General features: G+C 33.8%; 1 protein-coding gene across 10 annotated transcripts in view; it reads right to left on the bottom strand.

Annotated features, from left to right (window-relative positions):
• Positions 1-6,929, bottom strand: part of LOC113522879 (uncharacterized) — a 76,627-nt gene extending 69,698 nt beyond the window's left edge. For all 10 annotated transcript variants that reach the window (XR_008253669.1, XM_052901822.1, XM_031913831.2 and 7 more), the window contains exon 1: positions 6,698-6,929. The gene's annotated coding sequence lies outside the window, so the exon portion shown is untranslated. The remainder of the gene's footprint in view (positions 1-6,697) is intronic.
• Positions 6,930-24,266: the final 17,337 nt, after the last annotated feature.

Genomic DNA, 24,266 nt, shown 5'->3' with positions numbered 1-24,266 from the left:
AGCTTACAGTTCGGCTAACATATTAAGAAAAAAATATGTCAACTTTAATGACCTTTAACTTTAAAACATGTTCTAAATGCTGATGCATGGAATATTTAAGATATTATCTGTATTACGAATTAAGTCTAACATATATCTAAATATATTTTATTTGACGTACAATTTAATATATTGTTTAAATTAATGGATTTGTCTAATAATTTAAACAACTCTTTGTTTGTATTGATGCAAATTTATAATGGTAAAATCAACTTATATTGATGGTTGAGTTTCATTGCTCGTTCTCTACAGCTGTAATTGCATTCCGAACTATCGGTAAAATTATAAAAAAATGACAATAAAAATGCTTGTAATTAAGTTTAATTAAATGACAAATATTTTAAGAAAAAAAAATTCAAACGACTGTCACCGTTGTGGTAAATATAACAATGGATAGGTATGCCGACATTTCGCTGAGTATATTCACGGTAATTTAATTTGTTAACGATGTTTCCCATCATCGGAAGGTTAATCAGGTATATTTTATCATAATAGAGTATTACACAAAACACAATTTAGTACTTACGACCATAACAATTTACGTATCTAAATTCTTCTAGAAAAAAAGTTTATCTGTAAGAGATTGCCCATTGAGCAGTAAGACTGTTTTTTGTACTTTTTTATGTCTTTAATTTGAATTGTACTTTATTGTACTGTATTTTAATTGAATTTTTTAATTGACATTGTATATTTTGATAAATTAGGTGCAATAAAGAGTTAATAAAATAATAATAAATAGATATTTAATAAACTTTAAGGGCGAAATAGTATTATTTTTTGCCAGTTTTCTTATTTATTTGCATTCGCGATTCATTGTCCAAAGGTAGATTGGTGACTTTTGGGAAATAGAGAATGCTACTAGCATTAAGTCCGTCATTTGTACCATATTTTCTTTTGTTCAATAAAGTTATATAAATAAATAAATAAATTTAAGGTACACTCGACTATAATAGATGATATTTAAAAACATTAAAACAGCCCAGTGGACGATTTTTTTAATGTACAAAAGAACAAAATATCCGGTAACAGTAAATTAATTGCTTATACACTCGCGCCTCACCCCTTCGTATCTATATTTTAATTCCATTCAATTACTGTAACATTTTTTTTCAAATTTGACGTGGGTACCCCTTGCTCTCTGACTCTTCGTGAGAACTGTCACTAGAATTTCTTTTGCTTATAAAAAAAAAAGTGAAAGAAAAAAAACATTGTGAACGTTTTGAGCTAGCAATGTGTAATTGAAACTTGTATAGGTAATCGAGAAAAAAAAATGAAAAAAAAAATGTAAAGGACAAAGAGTTTTTTGCATAAACTATTTACATATATTAAAATAAAAAAAAAAAAATAAAAACTAGTGCGTATTTATAAATTTATTTATAAAACAGTATGTACATAGTAATAAATAATATTCTTTCCCAGTCAACATTAGAGGAAAACAGAAACTTTTGTATGCAATATTAAGATTATAGAAAATACTAATTACTTGTTTAGACTAACATAATTCCATTTAATTTTTATTTTTTTGCCGTAATTGTAAACCCAAACGATGTCATTTTCTGTGATAAGGGTAATAACTCGGAGAAAAACTAGTAGAAAAAAACAAGATTATTCATAGGAATGTATTATGAAAGATAATATATTTTTAAAAACACAAACAAACTCTTCAGTGCAAACAAAACAAACTATAAAAGTAATAAATAACAAAAAAAAAAGTATTTATAATAGCAACTCTTCATATCTTTTAATTAAATGCGCGCTCCTCATTTACGAATAAACAAATAAATTATAATAACAATAAGACATTTTATGGTTTGGTTGACACCATAAGGAAGTACTCGTAATGTTGGGTCCTGCTTGTAGTCTATTGTTTATCCCTCCAGAGATTTGTGATTTATTTTTTTAACAAGTGACAGGAGGTTGTCCTTTAATTTGGCTGAATGAAAGGGATGTCTTTGCATGTTAAGCGGGAATTAAAAATGATCGTGTGTATGTGTGACTAGGTGTAACTTCATAGATAGAATGAGATTAACTATTTTTAAAAATCGAACTTTAGGAATACCCGTTGTAATAATCGTAACAATACTTATATTACATAGACAGAGAATACTGTTTACTATTGTTAATCTATACGGTAAAAATAAAAAAAAATACAAGTAATGTTCTTGATCTATATTTATTTTTTATTACAAATTAGGCAATGTAAAGTGTCAATAAAGTATTTAAAAAATTGTTTTAAATACGGAATGTAAAATCATTTAGAATATTAAAAATTTTATTACACATTATATGCAAGTTATTAATTAAAGTTTCTCTGTTCGTTTAGCAGTTAAAACATTTCGTGTCTATTTTTCAAAATTAATTAAAAGTTTCTACAATGTTGCATGACATTACTAATTCATTTCTTAAAAAAAAAACCTAACGATGCTGAATTCACTAGACTGTAAAGTGAAGTTCTCACAGAATAAAAAAAAAAATATATAAATGGAGTTTCAGAGTCGTGCAAAAAATCCGCGTACGGTCCGCTGAGCTGGAAGGGTGCTTTATTATAATCCTTTACTTTGATCTCTCTTTCTGGCATGTGGGGCTGGTGTATCTCTGTCCTTGTCTGGCATTAATTAAGGGCGTAGCTGACCCTTGAAGGTGAGCTGATATTTTAAAGTGCGTGAGAAGTGGTTATTGTGATCCTTTGTTTTATTGTGGTCTCGTTACGTGTAGAATACTTATGTTCGATTGCGCAGGCTTTTTGTGGTGATGAAAGTGCAAATTTTGTACGGAATGTACGGTTGGCAAATAAATATTGCAATCGGATATAGCACAATTGTTTTATTAAGTTTAATATTTCTCCTATTATATCGAAGTGTAACTTCTGCTGTGTATATATTTAAAATTTTGCACAGAGCAATTTTTTTATAACACAGGTGGCAAACGAACATGCTGCTCATCTGATGGTAAGTGATTACCGCCGTCCACACGCAACACTAGAGGAAGTGTAAATGTACTGCCGACCTTTTAAAAAGGAATATACTATTTATTTGGCATAAATATTTACTTAAATATCTAAATACATAAATCTATGTTTTGTATCTGATTTTAAATTAACCAAATTTAACGAAATAAACCTTTTTGTCATAAAAAATCAAATCGTGTAATGTATAAATGAGGATAATTGTCTATAAATAGTTAAAAAGTGTCATTTTCCTTTCTCGTTCAAATAATTAATCATTAAAAATTATTTTTTATAAGTATTATTATAGAATATTATAGAATTAATATAGAAGTTTATTTTTCTACCGACTATATTGTTATGTCATAACATCGTTGTACAATTCTCCTTAACAGAATTGTTTCATGTTGTCAAATTGTCTGGAATATTTTTTATTTTGTTTATTTTTTGTGCGACAAACTTTCTCATAATTAATATTTTAAATGTGAATGTGAGTTAGTTTGTTTCCTCTTCGTGCTTTAAAGACATCATTCACTGCGATGAATGAAAGACATTCTAAGTTGTATAAAAATATTAGTATTCATCAGAAATTTGCCATTCATGCACTATTTGAGACGGAGAAGAACATGGACTGTTTGTTACGATAGTGAATCTATATATCTTGGTCACGAAGACTAAGTCGTGGATGTAAAATAAAATAAAAAAAAAACATATATAGTAGTGTGGTAAAGATTAAGAAAATACAATTTATTATTATTATGATCTATTAATTAAAACATCGAAATTAATTTAATAATTTCTTCTGAACTTTGTATACTGACCGTACTTACAAAAGAACGGAATGTAAAGGCGCTACTTATTAAAAGTCAATGACTACTTAGAAATCGAAACGAACGATTATGAATTCTATTGCTTTCGAATTAAGATACAAAATTGCTTATTATATAAATTGTACAGTATACTTACAGTATACAACTTCTGTAGATACTGCATAAATTGATTAATTAATTTATGACAGTTAATTATGCACATAAAATTTATTTATAAATAAGGTAATAAATTAATATTTATATATGTCATAGTATTTAAAGTACATTAAATATTTTTATATATGTGGGAACGTGTGATAGATATGTGGTAATTAGAAGCTGTAATTATGTTGATATATTTTTTTTTTGATGGGTGAAAATGGTATGGTAACCCCGCCTGCGCTAACGGGATACGCTGGCGGAGCACCAGTGAAATGTGATAGATGAGAATGAAAACAGGCCAGTTAGCCCATCATGATGGATTCATCAGGAATTAACCATGATATATATGGTTGGGATATTGCTAGCAATGGGATGATTACTAACAAACCCTTTCCCCCCTGTTGATAGTATTGCTAATTACTTGCTGGGTTGCATGGGTGGTATTGTATTTCCTTTATATTGAAATTTTCACAAATTCTTTCTTAGCTGATGCTTAGAATAGAATAGATAATATTTATGGCCAACAATTAATAATTAAAAATATTTATTTATTTATTTCTATGTGTAACACATTTCGGTTTCGATTCGATTTTATCGAAAAGGGAATATTGTATTAATTTTCTTATTTGTATAGGGTGAATGAAAGAAGAATCACGAAAGTAATTTAGAACAGAATAGAAAATATTTTTTGCCAGAAAGAAATATAGTGTACACATATAATTACATATAATCACATTAAATTATACATAAATATTGCATTATTGTTATACTAATAAACAGTTTTATGTATCTGTATGTCTACTTAGTAGCGCCATCTACCATTCGCATTGGTACTACAGCAAATCAGCGTTTAGGCGTTACGTATGAATGGCTAAACATTTAGCTGAGTGATTTTTGACCATTTTGATCGCATAATTTCTAATTTTTATTTTTAATAGATGACAATGTAATGGTAACCCCGCATGCGCTAACGGGATACGCTGACGGGGCACCAGTGAAGGGTGATAGATGAGAATGAAAACAGGCCAGTTAGCCCATCATGATGATTTTTTTAATTTATCACAATGTGCCAACTGACTTGCTTTCATTCTCACGTATCACCCCTATCTCACCTTTTTTTTAATGGACGATAATGAAATAGTTACCCCGCCCGCGCTATCGGTACACGCTGATGGGGCACCAGTGAGGGATGATAGGTGAGAATGAAAAGGCAGGTCAGTTAGCCCATTGGGATGAATATCTCTGAAATTCGGCACGATTGTTTCTAGGGAGGACCACGTGGAGGTAGATTTGACAGGGTATATTGCTAGCAATGGGACTGGTAGTTCACACCGGAGAGAGACTTTGTACAAAAGTCGATTGCTTGGGTACCTCTGTCCCATTCGTGTTTCTACTGTGAAGCAGTTGTGTTTGCATGGCTGTGTTTCGGTTTGAAGGGTGGGATATGGCGTGAATTTACTGGGTATAAAGGAATAACACCTGAGTCCTCAGGAATGGCAACGCATGTGGGGTATCATGGGCGAAACAGTATACTCTGTTATGTCTATGGTATTGCTCATGTCTATAAGCAACGATTACCACTTTCTATCAGGTGGGACGTCAGCTTTTTTTGCTATTCTAAGTTGTATAAAAAAAAACATTACTAACAATCCCTTCACATTTCTCCCCCCAATTTCAACAGCTTGCTGATGGAAAATGGGTAAATCCTCCACTGGCAGCCATGTACAGTTGCTTGCTAGCAGAAATACGAATAAGATATAGTAGAGACTAGAGACAATTTATATCTACTTAAAAAAAAAATAATTGATACCGATTATTTAAACAAAAACTATTCAATTGGTCAAGTGCGAATAGCACTGGTGTTAAGAGGGTTCTGTACTTAATATTCTGTAAATAGGTTGCTTCTCTAATTCTAATTAATTCGACCAATTTTTGTAGTAAGTATTACAAAAAAATGTCTACAAAAAAATTATTTTTTAGTACCATAATTTATGTACTTCACTATTATAATAATCAGCGATATAGTTAATTAAATATTAAAAGTAAAATATAAAGCGTGAAACATGCAGAATTTCGCTCAGCAAAAAAAAAAACGAGATTGTTATAATGTCAAAATTTATATGATACTAAATTATATTACTTACAAAATTATAAAGAATTTTTCTAAGGAGAAAAATTCTTGGTGAATAATATAGGTCGGTTAAAATGGCGGAATTAGATTAAAAGTATCTATTTAAAAGCTAATATTAGCAAGTTATATTCAATCTTAACTTCAATTTTAATATTTAATATAAGCAAATTATATTTAACAAATAATATATAATAACAAAAAAAAAATAACAACAATTAATTCAGTTATTAACAGAAGTAATTCTTTTAAATAATTATTGACTCTTAAATTTTAATATATACTTTTACTTATTGATATGTACATTATAAATCATTAATTTAAAATTGTATTTTATTAAGTTTTTTGTCTATTTCTAACGTTTCTTTAAAAATCAAAATATAACTTAAAAAAAAAATAAAATTAAAAATGATTATTATTTATTTTATTATACTTAGTATAATGTTATTTTGTTCTGTAAGTGAAAGAATGAATATTAAAAATGTTCGATAATTTTGTAACGTATATCGTATGAAATTTTAAATCTTACGCATTATGTTCCATGGATATAAAGGATGTCATATAAATATCAATGTGTATAGTTCTTTTGAAAACCGTCAAAGCGGTCCGACTCACCGTTTCTCGGGTCCTTAGAAATCCCTACTGCACAATATGATGATCCCGGCACACACAGAATGCAACAGTCGCACACGCAGCCACATTACAACACGTGTTCCGAACACGAAAAACAAATTGAAAATAAATATGCACAAATTCCAAATTCAAATCAACATTTCATATTTCGAAATAGTGCCGGCGAAAATTTCGGAAAAGTTGCGCGCATCGAACAACGTGCTTTCCCGCGCAAAGCTCGCGTTCGAATAACTACAACTTTGTGCTTACCTGGGGAGTAGCTACAAAGTTTCTCTGTCTCGCTCCATTGGCGGCCCGTTTGTGAGGTGCGAGTGAGAAAAAAGTTTTTATTGTAAGGCGGAACGGTCGCGAAGATGCAACTTTGGGGGCAACTTTTTTCAGTACCGCTGTTTTGTTTTGGCGCCTTATCTTTGCGGTCATGTGATTAGTTGATAATCGTACTGTCGATATGGGTCATTGACAAATGTTTGACTAAAATGTGTACTATGAAAGTATAGTGTTGTAATATGTTTTTTTTTTTTTTATGCGGGCCAGTTAGATAGTGGATAATGTTCACAGCAGCTGCCTAACTTTACGTAAAATTTATGTATTCTTAAACAATATTTATACTTTATTTATATACATAAATAACATAAAATTGAGAATGCAAATCTTATTAATATAATAAAATTGTAACGATATCTGTAGGTTTTTTTTTTATACAACTTATAGGTTATATAGGTCTTATGTCAAGCGGGAGTGTGTTCCAGTGTTTAATAGCTTGAACAGTGAAAGAATAAGAAATGAAGCTAGTATGATGAGCAAGCGTATGAAGAAGAAAATGCCTGAATATGTGTGAAAATTGTCAAGTGAGACGTGCTTGTTCTCACTGAGCTAAGGCGTAAAAGCGACTTGCAAGTATATTATAAAAAAAAAACTATATGTGATGGAAAACGATAGGTATAGGCTATTTATAATCCCGGTCAATAAACGTATTTTAGTCACGCAGACAAAGTCGCGTGTAAAAGTTAGTCAATAAATAAGTAAACAGTAAATCTCTCGGCTATTTACTTAACGGTTTCGAACATAGCAGTGAATGTATCAAGTAATAACGATTCAAAACGTTTACCGATTGATCTTAACATAGTTAAGCGAAAATTCAAACAGCGATTCGTTATCTGTGTTTCACTTGTAAATAGCGGTGGTCCATGACCCGGTCAGTGGGTTCGAGTCCGTTCGGGACAATTAAACAATTTCCTCGTCTCGTTTGGTTAGTGGCATACGTGAGATTTAACGCTATAAGGTACTATGCTATGCGATGTTTAATATTGCTGTGCCAAATCATGCACAGTTGGGGGAAGGGATTGTTAGTAATGCGGATTACTAGTGCCATTACTAGCAACATATCTTGACAGGTCGACCTCCACGCAGTCTCCCCTGAAAATCATAGTATTTTTATGCAACTTAGAATGGAAAACAAGCTGACGGCCCACCTGATGGATTAATTCCGTTGTGTTTTATTTTATGTTTATTACCTCATAACTTCGTCAGTTACAAACCGACTTTTACTTACAAATTAATCTTATAGACATATTTTTCAATGCTAAATAATATAAAAATAAAAATAAAATAAATTGTCAAAAAAATAAAAAAAAAATATTTAGAGGTGGGTCACCCCTATCATTGAGGGGTATGAAAAATAGATGTTGGCCGATTCTCAGGCTTACCCAATATGCACACAAAATTTCATAAAAATCGGTAAAGCCGTTTCGGAGGAGTTTGGTAACAAACACCGTGACACGAGAATTTTATATATAACATAACTGGTTTCACTACTATTAAAGTAGTTTTTTTCTATGGAACACAATCTTAATCATATTTTGAATTGAAATATTATAATTAATTTGATTTATAATAAGTTTACTATTGTAACCTTTTGGAGTTTTGTAAAAAAGTCAATAACCGTAAAGCAGTTATGTTCGCATGGCTGTATCTATCTATAGCGTGAATGTTTTGTATGACAACGCATGTCGATACTCTGTTATGTTCATGGTACTGCTCATGTCTATAGGCGACATTAGTTTCCATCAACCGTCAGCTTGTTTGCCATTCTAAGTTGCATAAAAAAAATTATATACACCATGTGGACTACTTTTGTATAAAGTTTCCATTTAATAAATCGTATTGTCATTTGTATAGCGTTAACTGCTTACGTACGGCGACAAGAACCAGTTTCAGTACTGTTCTAATACGGAATACAATAATTGAAGATCCCACTATGGTATCTGTAATCGATCTTGAGCAATTATCAATCCATGCATAAGTTCAACCATACGTGGATTATAAGCTTGTTTATCGTTCCTTATATCTCTTTTTTTTTTTTTATACCACGAAGGTACATAGGGCCCGTAATAAACATCTGAGTCCTTACGGAAAAAAGGCAAGTCTCTAAGCATAGGGGTCATTCCATGGGCGTTTTGTTAAACAGACATATATCGCTGACTAGCAATGTAATTTATTTCCATTTAAATGACCAGTATTATGTTATAAACTCATGTAAATCAATCAGTAATTTAGCTGCTCATGTCTAACCGGTAAAACTAACTAGTTAGATTCTCTGGGGGAAGGGATTGTTAGCAATGGAGACTAAGAATCCCATTGCTATCCCTACCAGGTCGACCTCTTCGGCCCCCGGAAACTATCATTGTCATTCCTGATGAATTCATCATGATGGGCTGCCATTCTCAATCACCCTTCACTGTTGAATATAAAAAAAAAAAAAAAAACTAATCTTTCACCAAGCGCGTCTTGAATCATTATCAACTATTAATAAAAAAAAAAAAAAAAAAATATTAAATAAATAATTTCGGTGTGTGGAATATATAAAAACTAACAAAAACATGCGATATTTTTATTTTATAAATAAATATATTATTATATATTATATTAAACAAGGGTCTCACACTAATAGTTCGCAAGAAGAAACTTCTGTGAAACGGCACTGTTAACTGAACTGTTACTATGCAAACACAACTGCTTCACGGTTGAAACACGATATGGGACAGGATATAACAGAGTATACCAAGCAATCGACTTTTGTACAATAGTCTCCCTCTCGACTTTTGTGTCCATCTGGGTCCTGCTTAGGGTTAAGGAAAAAAGACAAATTATTAGAACTATTGAGGACAGAAGGGGAAAAATGTTGGGACACTTGATACGACACGACGAACTTATGAACATTATAATAGAAGGTAAGATAGAAGGAAGGAGGGGAAGAGGGAGACCGAGACATAGTTACATTAGGCAGATCAGGGAAGGAGTTGGTGTCGTATCGTATCAAGAGGTGAAGGGACTCGCTGAAAATCGTAGTGAGTGGCAAGAGCTCCACCGACAAGAGCGCAACTCTTAAATAGGATAGATAGATAGAGTAGTAAAGAATACAGTCCACCTATATTTATATTAATATTATATTTATTTATGTTAATACTATATTATATTTATATTAATACTATATTTATATTTATATTATACTAGTACTACCAATTTTTCAATAAGAAATCTGTTATAATCGTAAATTACTTATTTAAAAGGAATTAACTTCGTATTCCAGTCACCCCTTGTTCACCTTCCGGATTGAAAAATATTTATTTTCAAATACAAGCTGTAATTTAATATCAGACAAGAAGTCAGGGGAAGACGTCACATCAAACGAGTTTTATGTCATGTTTTGTTATTAAAAAAAAAAAAATCAAAAGTGAGTACAACTCGTATATTGAGGGTTACGTATAATTAAAAAAAAATAGCATAAAACTCTTTGATTTTATATTCCTTTTTAGTACATTTAATAAAGTATTAAATGATTGAAATTGGTTTCCACACAGAAAAAAAATCTGACTTTATTTATGGCAAAATCAGTTATTTTGTTTTAAAAACTAAACTACTGCATAGATTTTAATAAAATTTCTATGGCATCAATCTATAAATATATTTTTTTAGATTAAAGAAAAAAATTTCAAATCCGTTTAAAACTAATTAATTTATGAAGTAACAAACATAAAAAAAAGTACAATCAAACTTAGAACCTCTTTCTTTTTCATGTCGGTTAAAATACACACAAATATGTCGTCTTTTTGCAGATCAATGAACAAAGAATTACAAATAAATAACATAATAACGTGACCATGGGTAGCGGTAGTCACTTACCTTAGTATACCTTACTTATCAAGTGAGCCGCATGCTCGTTTTCCCCCTGTGTTGTAAAAAAAAGAAGATACTTTTTAAATAAAAAGTTTAAAAATATTCAGTTATGGAACGAATCAGTTGCATTGTATATAATTTACAGCGTAAAGCAATAATATGTACAAAGCAAAATTTTTGGGGAAAAACTAAAATAAATCTTCGTGTTTGTGGTCTAACTACTTATAAAATAAACTTAAAAATTTGTAAAAATATTTGGATATTTAATACTAATGATTGAGTATTAAATATATAGAATGGGCCACACTTTCCTTTCCTGTGGGTGTCGTAAGAGGCGATTAAGGGAACTTCGAGGTCGACGGAGGACGGAGGTAACGGTCGAGGGAGGCAACCGCTGTCAGGTATTGGTGATGTATTAAGAGGGACACTGCTGTTTGTTTATCGACTGTTAAGTTCCATTTAGTGCCATTCTATACCGGGATCACATTGTCAAATATGTAATATTGTAATTATTAGGTTACATTTTATTCTAATTTGCACGGTATTCAGTTAATTTATACATTTTTACTGTTATAATTGTGTTGTATGTTTGTTTGTAGTGTATAAACTCAAAAACTGCTTTACCGATTTTAAAAATTCTTTCATCCATAGAAAGCTACATTGTCACCGAGTAATGTAGTTATTATCAAAAAATATTAGAGATTTTTTATAAAAATTATAATAACATAAAGTAATGAGAATTGACTAGCTTGCATCCTCACCTATCATCCCTCACTGGTGTCCTGGCATCGTATACTGATAGCACGGGAGGGGTTAATTCATTATCATTAATCAATCAATCAAGGGTTTCTCTTTGCCCGCCGGATGATGTGTGGGTGGGCGAGGTAGGGGCCTCGGGGTGTACCCCATTACCCCGGCTTCTACTCTGGAGGCGACAACCGCTGGCAACGATCGCTGGATTTGCAACCGGTATACACTGTTGGTCTGTGTATGCCGGCGTGGCGTCTCATTATCATCGATTAAGAAAAAAGATCTGTTGTATTTGGAAATAGATGGCGCTGTGTATATTTTTTTTATTCTTTATTGCATAATAAAACTTTGTACATGTGGCGAGTAATGCCATAGTATATGTCTAGTAATATTCATTATTACTTGTATTTATAATCAATAGGTATGTTAAGACAATGGTAAATTATACACGCACCTTGATCCGATAATGGGTTCGACATTTTATCATAAAGCCAAGATGTCTATTAACACATTATAAAACAGAACAAATTGCTATACGTCGATCGGTCGGGACGTTTTCGTTAAGATCGACGCGTGCGCATGTTACGCACCTGCTATTTAATAATAAAACGGTTCTCAAAGTTTAAAAAGTGATGAAATTGAAAAACAACGTGGCTTTCTGATTGAATACGCTTCTGTCATGTTTCTCAGTTCGCCAAGATCAAAGTTTGTTCATTTTTTTTATGCAACTTAGAATGGCAAACGAGCTGACGGCTGATTCAAACACAACTGCTTCATGGTAGCAACACGAATGGTCATATCCAAAATGGAGGTACTCTCAGTCCAAGGTTTCAGTTGGACTTTATGTTTTACATAACATATTTGTAACTTTACAACATATTTTTAAGATTCATTTTGCAATCATTGGGGTCTACGGTGTTGATATCATAATTTTTTTTTTTCAAAATGGAAATAGTTTTTCTTGTTGAACAAAAATTGCATTTTTTATGTAAATTTTAAAGAGAAATGCTTTACTGCTTTCGGCCATATTGAAATATTAGTCTATTTTAATACACTCAAAATCTATATTAATATATTCAAAGAAATATAGAATGGTGATAAGACTTTATTGTAGCAAGAATATTTGACAAAATGATTTTCTCTATCTCATTTTGGATCTTTCTTCAATTTTTATTACTTATTTTATTATTTAGCTCAATATTTGCTCTTTCTGCAATGTTTAAAATAGTATTGTAGCGAACTCTTTGCTACATTTTTATATTCTTATTGTCATTCGAAATTTATATATTTTTTTGACATATTGTTTTTACATATTGTAAAAATATATTTTGCTATGTCTGTCTCCTCATCTTTTCTGTAGTTTTCCATTCTAAAATCCTCTCATTGCATATTAAAAGTATTATCTCCGTTTCAAGTATAATATTAATATTTATTAAATAGTGGTTATGTACATTAATAAATATAATTTTATAGTTCGTAATGGTATGTATTGATTACAGAGGACGTATAAATACTAAGACAGAGAAAGAGAGAGACAGTATGAAAGAAATATTTTTAAAACAACATTTGAGAGCCACTGTCCGTGTCTTTGTTCACTAATGTTTGAGTTGAGTTGCGTTGTCGAAATGTTTCACGAATTCCTAATTACAGAGCATGAGACAGGTGGAACTGTTGCCTTAATGTTTCTCTGTTGTTAAACGATATTATTCAAACGTTCGAACACTTCTGATGTCACACTTTGGTCCCATATGCAAGATTAAAAAAAAATTAAGAGGTTCTTAATTCAAATTTTTTTTTCTATATAATACATTTCCATAAATTGTGAACCGAGTCTAAAAAATTGGTTGCCAATTCAAGTGTACGATTTTTGTCATTCGAGTTAAAAAAAAGCAGCCAAGCGCGAGTCGGATCTGGGTGAAGGGGCGGCCTCGAGCCTTTGGTCCTGGGGTCCTTTAAACGCCTCCATTATTCTCATCCATATTCATATTCTATATATATTTTCTAAGTCTAATTAAAATTTCACTTGCAAGACTTTAAGTAAATAAACATAACTTTAAGTAAAAAATCTTGATTGTTTGGGTACCTCTGTCCCATTCGGGTTTCAACCGTAAAGCAGTTGTGTTCGCATGGCTGTGTTTCGATTTGAAGGGTGGGATATGGCGTGAATTTACTGGGTACGGGGTGGAAATAACACCTGAGTCCCCAGGAATGGCAATGCATGGGGAGTATCATGGGCGAAACAGTATACTCATGGTACTACTGCTCATGTCTATAAGCGACAGTTACCACTTTCCATCAGGCGGGCCGTCAGCTTGTTTGCCATTCTAAGTTGTATAAAAAAATACTTACAAATGTGTGAAAATTATGAAATTACATCAACTTTTTAAACTGGCCTCATTATGTTTGGTGCCCTGGACGTAAGTTGAATTTAGTCTACTACTGGGGTTTCTATTCCATTATTACTCATTAGGAACCAAATTTCTTGACGATATAATAGACAATATATTCATCGTGTGGTCCCGGCATGGAATAGATCGCCCTGTCCTATCCCGTGGCTGTCATAAGAGGCGACTAAGAGAGGGCGAGGGATACACAGCAGCGTCTTTCTTAAAACATCTCCAAAGCCTAACTGCGGTTGCTAATCCTCCTGCCATGTGACAACTACTGCCAAAACTTCCCAAGGGGAAGGCTTATGTTTAGCAGTGGACAGTTGAAGGCTGATATGATGATGATGATAATATTATTATTAAATCAAACGTCATGAACACAGCGCCATCTAGTTCTATTTAGTGTATTTTTTTATAGGTGAAAATGGAATGGTAACCCCGCCTGCGCTAATGGTATACGCTGGCGGGGTACCAGTGAAGGGTGATCGATGAAAATGAAAACAGGTCATTTAGCTCCTCATAATGAATTCATCAGGAATTAACCATGAGAAACCGCGTGGAGGTCGACCTGGTTAGGTATATTGCTAGCAATGGGATTCTAAGTCTCCATTACTAACAATCCCTTTCCGTCCCATTCAGTGTATTGTATGAATTATTTCGGTATAGTGCGTAAATTGGGTGTTTTCTCACGTCGCCCGTTTAATTAGTGGACGCACCTGCGCCTGCGCCTGCGCACCGGAACGTTACTCCTATTATCAGTACGGTTGCAACGACAATAGGAAGAATGGCATTTTATGTGTAACAGTTAAATATTCTACTACATATTGTACTATACTATACTCATCGAAATTTGTTCAACAAATCCTGTAATTTTGGTGCAATGAAGTGTTAAATAAATAAATAAATATTCGCCGATTTGTAATTTTGTCACTGGATTAAGTCTTTCAAAAATGTCGTATCCCTTACCAATATTTTAAATGTGAAAGTGAGGTTGTTTGTTACCTTTTAACACCTCAACGTCTCAACCAATCAAAGCTTTTTTTTTAATGGATGACAATGGAATGGTAACGCTGCTTGCAGTAACGGATGATAGGTGAAATGAAAGAGCAGGTCAGTTAGCCCATCGTGATGAGTACACCAGGAATTTAGCACCATGGATATAACTGTTTCGTCCATGATACTCCCTATGCGTAGCCATTCTGAGAATTAAGATATTATTCCTCTGTACCTACTAAATTCCCACCCTTCAAACCAAAACACGACCACGTAAACACAACTGGTTCACGGTAGAAACACGAATGAGACAGAGGTATCAAAGCTAACGATTTTTGAACAAAATCTCCCTCTGATAGTTTTTGCGTGACGTAAAACAGCGTTGAAATTTAATTATCAGATATGAGGTATCTGATTTGAATCGAATTAGACACCTGTCGACGTAGGTCGGTATGCTATATGTTGGACATTTGGATATGCGTTATTTAAGCACGCTTAAACGGGTTAACGGATTTTAATGAAATTCAGTATTAATATATATTTCTTTATTAAGTTTTTGTCACACAATGGCAAGTCAATATTTACATTATAATTTAAAGGTTGCCTGGAAGAGATCGCTTTTACTCATAGTGATAACGTCGCCCATTGTTTTTTCATTGTGATTATTTCTTGTAATTGTTTATATTTATAATAAGTTTACTATTGTAATTTTTTGGAGGAAACAATAAAGAGTATCATCTATAACTTAAGCTCTATAATAATTTAAATATTATTTTACTAGCTCCCACTATGGATTCACACAAGCACAGCCGTAGTATATAGCTAGTGAATAGTAATAAAATAGTGACTAGTAAATAGCTCATACCATTGTAAGTATGTTATTTCTGTATCATTTATAAAAGAAGCATTTCAATAAAGATCGATGTCAACACTAGAATTGTACAATGACACCAATCCACATGCCTACTATTGAGCGTCATCATGATGGGGTACTTTCAATGATTACTTTGCGTTTTTCAAATGACGTATTTGAACTTTCTTGACGCAGTCGCAGCGGCTGTATGCTTTACTTTATTTTAGTTGCAATCTCTAATAGAGTGGAGAAATTTAATCTTTCTTAAATAGGTTTAAATATATATAAATATCAGAGTACATGTATTTTTTTTGATGAGTGAAAATGGTATGGTAACTCCGCCTGCGCTAACGGGATACGCTGGCGGAGCACCAGTGAAGGGTGATAGATGAGAATGAAAACAGGCCAGTTAGCCCATCGTTATGAATTCATCAGGAATTAACCATGATAGTTTCCAGGGGGAACCGCGAACAGGTCGACCTAGTTGGATATATTGCTAGCAATGGGATTCTTAGTCTCCATTACTAACAATCCCTTTCCCCCCGAGTACGTGTATTATCCACGTCTATGGAGAAGTTACAACAATTACAATATATTATATCTTCAAATATACTATGATAGTCGTGTAAACTCGAAGGAAAGAGAACTCATGCGCCACTTTAACCTAAATAAATTAAGTATTGGTCTCATTCAATCTACACTCGCGAGCAACCAAATCGACTCGAACTCTTGACGGCGCACATATGCATTGATTTTACTAAAACGACAAATCGTCATAGTCGTAGAATACTGACGGATCTTTATATGTAATCTTTGTCAGATCTGTCAGTATTCTACGACTATGACAAAATGTCAATTATATAAATTAAAAAAAGAAAAAAGTTTAAGCAACTCCGGTCGGATTTATAAAATTTAACCAACTGTTACAACACATCTGTTGCCTTTCCTATAATCTAATTTGTTCAAATCGCCTGCGAGCATATAAAAATAAATATTATTACTGATAAACCCTCCTAAACACACGGAAGTTGGTTGAAAAAGTCTTTGGACGGCAACAGTTGCGACGAGCGGGTGGCGGCGTCCATAAAAACTGAGTGTAAGTTTGATTCCTGTAGGCCTACCATGAAATGATTTCCGAAATTTCGGGGACGAACGAAACAAATTTGATGTTAAAACATAATACATTCCGTTTAAAATTATTAAAAATGTTAAAATATCGTTCCTCTGAACTATTAGGATAGGATTTATGATGAACGAAATGTTAAGCTCCTTTTACTGGCTCGATTTCGGTACAAACAAAAACACGAAATATATATATATATATATATTGTATATATATATATATATATATATATAAATATATATATATTTATATTTATATATATATTTATATTTATATATATTTATATATATACCCTTTTTATAAAAAAATTTGAAAATCTTTAACAATATACCTACAGATATAAAGGAACTTAATTAAATAAATTTAAAATTGTATTACATAAATGGTTACTTAGCAAAAGCTTTTACTCTGTTGACGAATTTTTCAAGAAAGAATAGATAAATATCTAATATAGTTGTCGATGCATAAATTAATCAGTTCCTATCAAAATGGGACATTTGCATGCTATTCTGTACCATCATTATTCCGTACTACCGTGTAGTCCCGGTATGGAATAGATCACCCCTTCCTTTCCCGCGGGTGTCGTAAAAAGCGACTAAAGAAGGGCGAGGATTGGGCAGCAGCGTCCCTATTAAGAAACGTCCATAGCCTAACTGCGATTGCTAATCCGCCCGCCAAGCGTGGCAACTACTGGCAAAATCCTCCTACGGAGAGGCTATGTTCAGCAGTGGACAGTTAAAAGCTGATTTGATGATGATGCTGGATCCTTACTACTAGTATTGGAAATGTGGAAGTGTTGTTATTTAGTTGTTTATTTGTTACATTTTAATGTTTTAACCAATCCCTATGAAGAAGAATATATACTACTTTTTATTCCGGTCACTTAACATATCCTAGAAGAAGTCGCGGGTCGTCATATCAGCCTTTAACTGCTGAACATAAGCCACCTGTTTGGAGGGTGTTGCCGCAGGAAAGGACCCCTTCCTTTCTGGCCTATTATATGCTGAAACCACACGTCGTGGTTAATTCCTAGTGAATTATCCACAATGGACCAACTTATATGTCTTCATCCCCATTCTATACTAGTGCCCCGCCATTGTATACCTTTAACATAGATAGATGAACCATTCTATCTTCAGGGGCAAAAAGGTTTGTTAGCCTGGGCTCCTATTATATTCCCAGTGGGTTCTTATAGTCCCATTGCCAGCAATATACCCTATCAGGTCTACCTTTACGTTGTTCTTCTTAGAAACTATCGCGGTTAATTCATGTCGAATTCATCACAAATGGTTAATTAACCTGCTATCATTCTCACTTATCATCTCTCACTGATACTCCACTGGCGTATATCAGTAAAGCAGGTTTTTATAAATGATAATGGAATGATAACTCCGTCTGCGCTACCGATATACACCGGCAGGGCACCAGTGAGAAGTGATAGGTGAGGTTGAAAGCAGGTCAGCCTATCGTGACGAATTTAACAAGGATTAACCACGATGGTTTCCGGGAAGAACCACGTGGAGGTCGGCCTGATAGCGTATATTGCTAGCAATAGGGCTATTAGACCTCATTATTAACAATTCCTCCCCCCACCCCCTCCAGTAGAGCAGGTGTTGTTACCATTACATTATCACCAGAGGGAGACTTTGTACAAAAGTCCATTGCTTGGGTACCTCTGTCCCATTCATGTTTCTACCGTGAAGCAGTTGTGTTTGCATGGCTGTGTTTCGGTTTAAAGGGTGGGATATGGCGTGAATTTACTGGGTACAGAGGAATAACACCTGAGTTCTCAGGAATGGCAACGCATGGGGGATATCATGGGTGAAACAGTATACTCTGTTATGTCCATGGTACTGCTCATGTCTATAGGTGACGGTTACCACTTTCCATCAGGTGGGCCGTCAGCTTGTTTGCCATTTAAAGTTGTATAAAAAAAAGTAAAAGCAATTCTATATTCATCGCTTAAAAGAAAAATACCCATATTTCAGGTGCTTAAATTGGGGATGTTAAAAAAAAAAAAAATAAGAGCTCGAAAAGAATGCATTTTATCGTAGTATCATTACAATAAATCACATCAATTCACTATTTTCCCGACAACAGCACTGTCCTCGAGTTATTTGTGCCTCGAGCGAAAAACAAGCGACATCAAATGGGCGCGCGTGTCGCAAATTTCAACAGAATATCATGTGGTGTGCTTGTTTCACGTCGTTTCATTTAACCCTATTGTAGCTATGATTGTTCGGACAAAGCGGCCCGCACGCTGCTCCCGGCGGGCCGTCCACACCCCCGTCGGCGGACAAGGGGTGTTATCTCGAATAGTGAATGGCGTGTAGTCGAATGAACATGTCATTTTGTTCATTAGATACATTGGACGACAGAAGGGTTAATGAGTTAATACGCGAGTGCCAATGTAATTATCCCCGTACTGCTCGTTAGAGAATTAAAAATAATTATTTGTAATTGAATTGAATATTTAATAATTTATTGTAATAATTCTCAGAAAGCGTAATGCTTTAATCACATTGGCCGTTAATTGTTCACTGCTAAACATAGATTTCTGCTTATTGGGGATTTTGCCAGTAGTTGCCACGCTTGACAGGCGGGTTGGCTACACCAGTTTTCTTTTATACAAAATAGAATGATAAACAAGCTGACGACCTACTTGATGGAAAGTGATAACCGTCGCCTATAGACATGAGCAGTACCATGAACATAACGGAGTATACTGCGCCTATGATACCCCCGTGCATTGCAATTCCTGAGAACTCAGGTGTTATTCCTCTGTACCCTGTAAATTGACTGCCATATTCCGCCCTTTAAACCGAAATATAGCCATGCAAACACAACTACTTCACGGTAGAAACACGAATGGGATAGAGGTGCCCAAGCGAACGACTTTTGTACAAAGTCTTCCTCTGGGAAAATAGTCTAGTTAGTCTTTGGTGATAATTTAAGAGAGACGCTGCAACCCATTCCTTAACCATTAAATTCTAAGGAAATTAAGTCGCCTAACTAAATACTTCCGGGGGGAAAGGGATTATTAGTAATGGAGACTGAAAATCCCATTGCTAGCAATATACCCAACCAGGTCCACCTCCTCGCGGTTCTCCCTGGAAACTATCATGGTTAATTCCTGATGAATTCATCATGATGGGCTAACTGGCCTGTTTTCATTCTCATCTATCACTCTTCACTGGTGCTCCGCCAGCGTATCCCGTTAGCGCAGACGAGGTTACCATACCATTTTCATCCATCAAAAAAATCACCTTAGTCATTAGGAATGGCAACGCATGACTGGTATCATGGATGCCACAGTGTACTCTGTTAGGTACTGTTCATGTGTATAAGGGACGGTTGCCACTTTCCATTAGGTGGGCCGTCAGCTTGTTTGCCATTCTAAGTTGTATAAAATTAAAACTACGTAATACATATTTAAAACTATTTTAAGGACTTAATGCGATAATATTACAGGGAAATAGTACCCTTTGTAAACAGTTTTGTTCCATTAAAAAACCGACTTTAATTGTGGTAAAACCATTTATTTTAATTTAAAAACTAAACTACTTAAACGATTTTATTAAAATTTCTATAAGCCTAATTTTAAAGACTATTTTTTTTCAGATATAAAAAGAATGCTTCAAATCAGTTTAGAATTGACGGAGTTATGAAGTAACGAACATACAAAAAAAAATACAACAGCATTGACCACATCCCCCTTTTTAAAGTCGGTTAAAAAAGTTATTTATTATATAAAAACGAACATCGATTCAATTTCTAGTGCCAATAATAAATAAGTAATATTCATTAATGAAGAGAAGCGATAGCCGCAATTAACATAGCGTGGCAAAAACAAAGGTCAACAAAGGAATTTAACGTACCGCTGCGACCTTTCCTGCGCACGCGCAACACCTTGGTAACTTGATAACTGTGGATAGAATTCAATTCATCCTTTTTTAGTATAACAGGTGAATATTATGCGAAAGGTGATAAGTGGACAATAGCACTAAGGTTTCTTTAACGGGTGAAAGGTAATAAATGTGGACGAAAAGGTCAGTTGGTCCATAGTGACAAATTTATAAAGAATTAATCAAGATGGTTTTTAGGGGAAACCGCGTGGAGGTCGACCTGATAGGGTGTATTGATAGCAATGGGGCTGTTAAATCAAATTATTAAATAACACCACCGCTTGGTTTCCAATGACTAAAGATCTAGTCCAAGGCATAGTTGCGATCGTAGTCCAGTAACTCGGGAAGTTTGTCTCTGTGCCAGCGTCATGAATTTTAAATGAAGTTATCCGATCGTTCTTCAGAAACAACTTGATAAATGGGATATTTTCCTTAAGAAACTAGTAATAAAACTTTTTGAAACGACTCGAAAAAAGTGAAAGTTCTTAATTTACCCTTTTTGATTATGTTATGCAATGTCTTCGTCAATTCTTCAGAGGGAGACTTTGTACAAAAGTCGATTGCTTGGGTACCTCTGTCTCATTCGTGTTTCTACTGTGAAGCAGTTGTGTTTGCATGGCTGTGTTTCGGTTTGAAGAGTGGGATATGGCGTAAATTTACTGGGTACAGAGGAATAACACCTGAGTCCTCAGGAATGGCAACGCATGGGAGGTATCATGGGCGAAACAGTATACTCTGTTATGTCCATGGTACTGCTCACGTCTATAGGCGACGGTTACCACTTTCCATCAGGTGGGCCGTCAGCTTGTTTGCCGTTCTAAGTTGTATAAAAAAAATATCACTACATAGTATAAAACAAAGTCGCTGTCGTTGTCTGTCCATCCCTATGTATGCTTAAATCTGTAAAACTACACAACGGATTTTGAAGCGGTTTATTTTTAATAGATAGAGTGATTCAAGAGGAAGGTTTGTATGTATAATACATGCATAATATTGTAGAGAGGGGATGGAAGGGGATATCCATTATTGCTATAACATAAATATCCACAAACCATGCAGCAACTAAACCATCTCTAAGTACACTGAACAATAGACAATATTTGGCGCCATTTTTTTTTCTGGTCCGTACCTACTTATTCTTTACCCACGTTTTTTCAACAGAGATAAAAAAAAATCATATTATCCTACAGTTATAAGAGGGGTGATATTTCTTATTGCCTATTTTTTTATTCCGTGAATTAATGTGACAGTTATCAATGTAGAGCAGATTTTCTATTCTTTTGTTATCGAAATCTTAAAACGCCCTGGCAATAAACGTTATAGGGACTTCTTTATAACTTACCAATTTATTTTTGCAAGTGCAATAGCTTATTTATGGAATACCCAACCTTATGAATAAGGAAATAGAGTTTATGATAAGTAATAACGTATGCAAAACTAATTTTGTACTTTATAAAGTAACGTAAGACAGTTTTATTGCCACGATAATTCCGTAGTGATTTAATAATTTTACATATTGATCACTACATTTGGTTTTACATAATGTATGATAACTACCGTTAATGTCTTGTTATCATATATTTATGCTAAATGGTATGTTTTGCCTGCTTCTTAGTGGATGATAATGGAATGGTAACCCCGCCTGCGCTATTGGTATAAACTGGCGGGTCACCAGTGAGGAATGATAGGTGAGAATGAAAAGGCAGGTCAGTTAATCCATCGTGATGAAAACACCTGGGATTCAGCATGATATTTAGGGAGGACCACGTGGAGGTCGACATGGCAACAGCGCGCGGGGTTACCATTCCATTTTCACCCATTAAAAACAATTAACGACTCTTGAAGATAAAATTTTTTATTTAAAAATCTAAATTGGAAAAGTATTGTTAGTAATGGGGTCAAATAGCTCCATTACTAGCAATATACCCTGTCAGGCCAACCTCCACGTAGTTCCCCCTGGAAACCATCACTCACTGGTGTCCCGTCAGTCTATATCAATAGCGCTGGCGGGGTTATCATTTCATCTTCACTCATTAATACAAAAAAATAAAAACCTATTGTGCAAATCAGCTCAAGAACATTTTTTTTATGCAACTTAGAACAAACAAGCTGACGGCTCACCTGATAGAAAGTAGTAACCGTCGCCTATAGACATGAGCAGTATTATGGACACAACAGAGTATACTGTTTTGTTCATGATACCTCCCATGCGTTACTATACCTGAGGACACAAGTGTTATTTATTTATTTATTTATTTATTTATAGCAAGGCAACAGATTACAAATTAATACATTTATAAAATAAATATTACATGAAACGGCATTAAATTTGCCAATAACTCCTGAGGACTTATATTATATACGGAATATTAAATTTCTCTGTAACATTGCTTGTTGGAAGATATCAAGGTCCTTGCATACATTGTTATATTTTCTGCACATGCTAATTGGATTGTGATACTCAAACAAATCGGTATATAAAATAATTTTTGTATTCTTTTAAACAAGGCTCAACAATGTGCTAATTTATAATTTATTATTTTATAAAGAGTAATGAAATCACGTTTGAAACAATTCATACGAATATGACAGTGCTCAAAAATCTAACAAAGCGTTTTTGAATTGCTTCTATTCTGTCAATGTGGTTCTGATAAAAAGGACCTCTGTATTTTTCACTGCCATATTCAAAGCAAACATAGATACAACACGGTGAAATACGAATGGACAGAGGTCAAAATGATTTTTGTACAAAGTACATGTGCCTGGATCAAACTAAACGTATTAGCTGTCTCACCTGTTTCAATGTCGGTTAACATATTTAGCTAAAAGTACTCATAATAAGGGTAATAATAGTTAATTGCTCGTGTCTAGTGCAGCTCAACTAGAGCCAAAGTCCTAGTAATTGCATTGACCGTTGGCAGATGCTCGTGCGCACGCGCCTAGGCCTTAATAAAATGTCAACTACTTTATTATAATTTTTTTTTTACATATTTTTACAGCTTGCGTCATACACTCGATAGTAATAAAAGTTTAAAAATACCGTCACCAGATCTAGAACAAAGTCGTTTACATTAGTTCCTTTGTACTGGCGAAGCATCAGTGAAGGAAGTGAGGGGTGATAGATGAGGATGATTACAGGTCAGTTAGCCCATCATGACGAATTCAAAGAGAGTTACGAACTACGGACATAACAGAGTATACTATTTCGTCCATGATAGCCCCCAAGCGTTGCCTTTCCTGAGGATTCAGGTGTTATTCCTCTGTACCTTGTAAATTCAATGCCATATACCACCCTTCAAACTGAAACACAGCTATCAAATACAACTGCTTCACGGTAGAGACACGAATGGGACAGAAGTGACCA

This window comes from Galleria mellonella, unplaced genomic scaffold (assembly GCF_026898425.1).
Source record: "Galleria mellonella isolate WM207_F2 unplaced genomic scaffold, CSIRO_AGI_GalMel_v1 utg803, whole genome shotgun sequence".
NCBI lineage: Eukaryota > Metazoa > Arthropoda > Insecta > Lepidoptera > Pyralidae > Galleria > Galleria mellonella.
This window is presented reverse-complemented; position numbering and strand designations above follow the sequence as displayed.